Genomic DNA, 6,371 nt, shown 5'->3' with positions numbered 1-6,371 from the left:
AATTTCTAAATATACAAATTCATGACAGATTTAGCAGAGTAGCTTAAAACATGATAAACTGTGTGTTATTTTTAAGATGTTTACTTTAAGCATAACATAGGTTAGAAGCAACAGTGTGGAAAACGATGGCCTATATATCTTAAGAGAAAGTGGACCACTGCCTGTGCACATCTAATTAAATTAAAACTGGAACTAAGTCAAGCTGGTGCCTACCTAGAGACTTTACCCTACTGAACAGCATTCATGGTACTGGAAAGTACTCTGCATGCTGCCAGAGAAGAAAGGTAGTCATCAACCAAGCTACAAACCCTTCAATCTACAATGATGGCCTGCCTGAAAGACTCACTGGTGAGATTGTAGTGGGTAGCCATTCCAGCTTTGGTCTGGAAGTTCCAAGCCCCATTGAGGCTTCAGTAACTCTATCACGCCTACAAGGCAGGGCCAAGAGAGGGCCCTGAAGACCCGAGATCTGGATGTGCCACCTTCTCTTGGTTCCCGGACCCTGGACGCTAGAGGTAGACCAAGCAGAGTTCTCCAGAGAACACCGCCCGACTGTGCTACGTCTTCCCCAGACCCTGTAGCCTACCCCTTCATTTGTGAGTTACCCACAAAATAAACCTCCCTTTTAACTACATGTAGTGGCCTTAATAATTTCACCAATATGAGATAGTGACAAAAAACTTCTGGGAGTAACCAACCACTACTTTGTTGGATTTAAGGTTCACACTTGAGATGCAACATATGCCAGACACTGCTTGGGTGGCCAAGAATCTGACACTAGATAGGCCATGGACCTAGGGGAAAACCAATTACTATTGATGTACTAAAGGAACATAGCAATAAAATGACTCCTAACAACATTCTACTGTACTCATAAATCAGCATCTTGCTCATCCATCATCAGAGAAACTTCTTCTGGTAGTAGATGGAACAAATAGAGATCCATAGACAATAATCTGAGAGTGAGAGACCTTGGAACACTCAGTCCTAAATGAGAAGTCTCCATCAAGTCCTTCCCCTCAGGACTCAGGGAATTCTGCAGAAGAGGAGCCAGAAATATTGTAAAAGCCAATGAAGATGGAAGACACCAAGGAGGTAAGGTCTTCTAGATACAACAGGGCTGACACACTTATGAACTCACAGAGACTGTGGCAACACACACTGCACAGGTCCCAGGTAGATGAGATGCCAGCACCAAGAGGGGAAGTAGACATGAGCCCACATCTCTACCCCAGAAGCTATCTCCAATTGACAATCACTTGCAAAGGAAAAATTAGTTTTCTCCAATGCAGTCTCACCGAGTATATGAACTACACTTAGGGGCAGGCCCCATGCCCAGCAGTACATGGCCAACACAAAATGATATTCTGTGATATTTTTTAAGATATCTTCTTTCTCCTTCATAACGCTTAGTCTGGGCTGGCTTTTTTTTTCCTATCAGCAAAAAACACATTCACAACTGGAAGGTTCCCATGTTCCTAAGTCAATCCCATGGCTCATTATTGCAGAGAAGGCCATTCTCAGAACTTTATTTGCAGACTGAATAAAAATTAATCTAAGTTTGAGAAAGTCTGCTCATAAACGTCAATTATACACTTTCAATGGAAATGCAAGAACCATAAGTATCTCCAATATTTGGAAAATAAATGAATCTCAAAGATACATACTGATCCCTTTCAACTATTAATGCAAGTATACAGTCACTAAGGCAATGTAATAGTAATTAAGATGCTATTGGCATAAAATAGGTATACTGATAACCAGAATAGAAAGTCCAGGACTAGATCCTTGTAGATATCTTCCATTTTGTTTTGCACTAAAATGCTAAAGCAATTCAAAGGTAAAGGACAAAAATTTTGACAAATGGTGTTGAACCACTTGAATAGCAACATGTGCAAGACTGAACCTCAATGCTTACCTCACATTCACACTCAAAATCTTACTTGCTCTGTCATGGCTCTAACTCCAGGTAAAAGAAATGGGAACTGTCTAGTTTCAACAGCTGAGAAAAAACAAAAACAACAACAACAAAAAAACCAACTCCGTGTCCTGCTTGTAGGGTCATAGCAAAATTAAATGCGCGAACATAGAAACCATAAAATAAAACTGTGATATATTGGGCTAAGACCAATTTCTCATTAATTTTCTTGGAGGAATACCATTGGTAAAATGAAAATGAGCAAGATATAGTGGTGTAAACCCAAAGTTCAAAGATCTGGGCAGTCAAAGGAGGAGGACTGCTTGAGGCCAGAAATTTGAGGGAAACGTCAGCAACACTGAGACAGTTTCAGATACTATGTAAAATTAAAACTACCCAAATAACTAATAGGAATACCCAGTACATCATTATTTTATACTATCTCAGTATCTTATTATAATGAAATAATGGGCACCAATATCATCCCCATGGTTTTCTTTGAGTTCTTAAGACTTACCTGGAAAACTAGCACATTGCCCAAACCAAATTGCTTTGGGATCCTTAGCGAGAAATGGAGACAAAGAGAGGGGGAAATCCCAACAAATGATGTTGCATTTTTATAAGCTTTTCAAATAAACCCAACTATTAACTTACCCCAAAAACTCATGGCTTATTTCTTTTATGATTAAATAAAAATTCCCCAGGGTGACCTGGTACCTCCATAGGAATATTGCAATGGCATCTCAGAGTCAGACATGGATAAAACAGGCCAGGAGAACTGTGGATATTCCCCTTGTTTTGTCTGTCTTTCCCAGGACAGCCTGTTTACGGGTCTCTCTCATTGGCGGTTGAATGGTGAAACCAAATCAATTTAGCATTTGCCTTAACTATGGAGAGCAAGATGGTTCTTTTCAAAGGTAATGTGGAGATCTGTGGAGATAAGGCAGTACAATATCCCTTTAAAATCAGATGGAAAGCAACCGGAACAACCTCAGTGTGATAATAACATCCATAACATTGAGTTTGAGACTTAAAAATCATTCCTTTAACTTTCAAGCTTTCCTAATACGTGTTTTGGCTCATCTCTGCCAGAAGAGAAAGAGTAAGAAGCTGAAGGGCTAGACTGATTGGGAAGGATTCAGTGGGTTTGAAGAAAGGATTTGCTTTTGGGGAAGTCATCCTTTCTCACAAGGGCTTGCAATTCCGGTCAGGTGGTCCGAGTCCAGATTGCACAGATGCTGAGCATTGCGAGAGGAATGACAGACTTAACAGGAAACTGAACAGTGTGTGAGGCAGAATCTATCCATCTGGAACTAGCAACCCAAGACAAGGATTGCCTTAGGAGCTGCAATTTAGATGCTAAGCATGAAGAGTCTTCCTAAAACACAGTGGAACATCTTGGTTCAGAAATTCCAGAAAAGCGTAGTTACAGCTAATGTGACACTAACACCGACCTTCTGAGCATGGTTCGTGGAAGAGCAGTATATTGCCTCTAAGATAAATACTAGGCATTTGGGCAGCTGTTTCTCTGTGAAACTTGAAATTAGAGTTTTAAGTGTATTGATCAAATTGACAGCGAAAAACAAGTGACAGCAAACCTTGACAGGAAATGCTTTGAATCCCAGTAAATGTTTTTGCAACCGGAAGAGACACTTGGATTGGAAAATTAGTCTCATTCGTGTTTTACCCCTTTACACGTTCCCTACTTATGTAGAATATTCTTCCCAAGACATTTCTGCCGTTTTTTCATGTTCTGCTCTCATTTACCCATGACTCCTACAGGGAACTGACAGTCACGGTAGCCAAAGCATTAGAACTCTACGAGAGCTACTCTGTGTCAACCAGAAGTGAGAGATACTTTAAAAAATACCTTTCATGGTTTTCAAAAAGAAATGTTCTCATAATCATTATAGAGAAACATTCCTATCCTTATTCTCCTTAATAAATGACAAAATTAAATTCTCAGTTAAGTAATTTATTCAAGGTCATCAGTGTACTAGGTGGTTGAACCCAGACTGAATTTGAACTTCTTTTATTCCAGCGTGTGTTCTTTGCATTGCCATGGATTGTGTGGCAAGCAAGCTAATTAAAATCTTCTGTAACAGGAAATTCACTCTCTGATGAGATGTGGCTCTCTTAGCTAATATTGGGCTTTGACTATAGGACAGACATAGAGAGTGTTAAGATTTGAAGTGCTGGACATTCGGGTGTTCTGATTAGAGCATATTTTTAAAAACTGTATGGAGGCGGGCGGTGGTGGCTCACACCTTTAATCCCAGCACTCGGGAGGCAGAGCCAGGCGGATCTCTGTGAGTTCGAGGCCAGCCTGGGCTACCAAGTGAGTCCCAGGAAAGGCGCAAAGCTACACAGAGAAACCCTGTCTTGAAAAACCAAAAAAAAAAACCAAAAAAACAAAAAAACAAAAAAACAAAAAACTGTATGTACTGTGACACCCATTCTTTGTCTGAAATTATCGATAAATATTTTATAAACATTTAAATACTAAGAAAAGGCATATTTCTTCATATAGTTATCATAGCTGGTGCTTTCTACTCTTCTGCTCATATTCACATTCCATATGTCACTTTCCCATAAGACTAATGCATTTTATCTTTCTTATAGAGTGTGGATCTGAAAAATCACTTCCACTTACACACTAAAAATGCCTTTAGTTAACCATTTCGAAGGCTGTTTGCTGCTTATAGAGACCAAGGTTGACTTGTCTTTTTAAAAAGTACTTTACAATTGTTCCACTGCCTTTTTATTGCACTATATCCAACAAAAATCCCTATATTCATTGTTTTTGTTTTTTCAACATACAACATTCTTCCTTCTTTTGCCAGTTGCTTATGGTATTTTCTTTTCATTAAAGGTCTTGGATAAAGTGAAATAATTATGGTATGCAGTGGCATTTTCATTCATGTTTCTTGTGTTAGGGCAGTGGTTCTCAACCTATAGGTCGTGGCCTTTTAGGAGGTCGAGTGATCCTTTTACAGAGTCGCCTAAGGCCATCAGAAAATACAGAATTCTGGTTGGGGGGTCACTACAGCATGAGGAACTGTGTTAGAGTCGCATTTTAGAAAGGCTGAGAACCACTGTGTTAGGGGCTTTGGGAAATTTTGGATTTACCATGAAATTTCAATTTGTTTTTTTTGTTGTTGTTGTTGTTACTACTCATTTCTGTCTTTTTCCCCCTTATTTCATTGTCTCTCATTTAAGAACTCTATTTAAAAGTATATCAAGTTAGTTGTAAGGACTCATGTCTCAGTTCACTGTTGTTTTGCCTGTGTCATTTTAGTTTTTTTAATAAGATACTCTGTGGCTCATTTTGAATGATTTCTATGTTTTAAAGCTTATTGATTTAATTCTCGTGTTTAATCTGTTGTTGAGGCCATCTAATTTAGTGTAGTATGTCCATCTCCACAAGGTTGGCTCATCTTTGTTTTGTTCCACATCTCTAAACAATGGTTTTTTGGATATTTGTTTTTGAGCATTAAAAAATGGCTTTTTGGATATGTCATTCAACATAAACTAATTTTAGATCTTTTTTTTATTAACCCCCCTTAAAAGAAACTCTTTATTCCTTTCCAGATCCTCTCATTAATTTGTCTGTACCCTACTTCTTGTTCTCTCTCCCACCCCTTGTTCAATATTCATCCACTTTCTACTTGCACAGATTTGCCTTGTTTGGATATCCCATATAAAAGAAATAATAAAATCTGAAAAGGTTTTTTTCCATACTTGATTTCTTTCACTTCATTTTTTTTCAAGGTTCTTTGCTAGTTTGTTATTGCCAATTTACATTACATTGACAATATGTACGTTTAGTTCTTTTCATTCCTTATAGCATGACGTCTTTGTTCCACTTTGGGTCCTTACAGACTTTGTGTTTGTATGCATTTTGTTTATATTTTGATTTCTTTTGTAGTTATACTTGGGAAATGACGGCTCATTCCATCATTCTATGTTTCACACTTTGAGGAAATGCTTTATTGTTTTCAAATACACGTGTCGTATTACATTCCCAACAGCAACATGAAAGTTCTTCTCTCCCACATTTGTGCCACATCTTGTTTTCTGTTACCTCTCCTCATTCTTTGGAACATATAGATTTACTTACAGCTGCTTGCTTGTCTGCTGTCTTAACATACATTTCAATTCTCATTCATGACTTAATTTTCTAGTAATGAATTTTCTTGTAGTCATGTTGGTAATAACTAAGTGAGGATCAGATATTGTAAAATGAACACATTGCTTGGCGACTTGCAACTTCATAGTCAATATTGCGGTTTAGTCGGCCACATATTTAAGTGATTGTTAAATCTCATTCTTTTAATCAGCTAGGTGGCACTACAACAGTGCCCAGTCAAGGGTTAATTATTGCTACTTACAGGGCAACACTTATCAGAGGTCTATCATCTTAAATAGATGATCATGCATCTCTCAATCCCAA

The sequence above is a fragment of the Peromyscus eremicus genome, chromosome 16_21 (genome assembly GCF_949786415.1).
Source record: "Peromyscus eremicus chromosome 16_21, PerEre_H2_v1, whole genome shotgun sequence".
Classification (NCBI taxonomy): Eukaryota; Metazoa; Chordata; class Mammalia; order Rodentia; family Cricetidae; genus Peromyscus; species Peromyscus eremicus.
The sequence above is the reverse complement of the archived record's forward strand: the minus strand, read 5'-3'. Positions refer to the sequence as shown.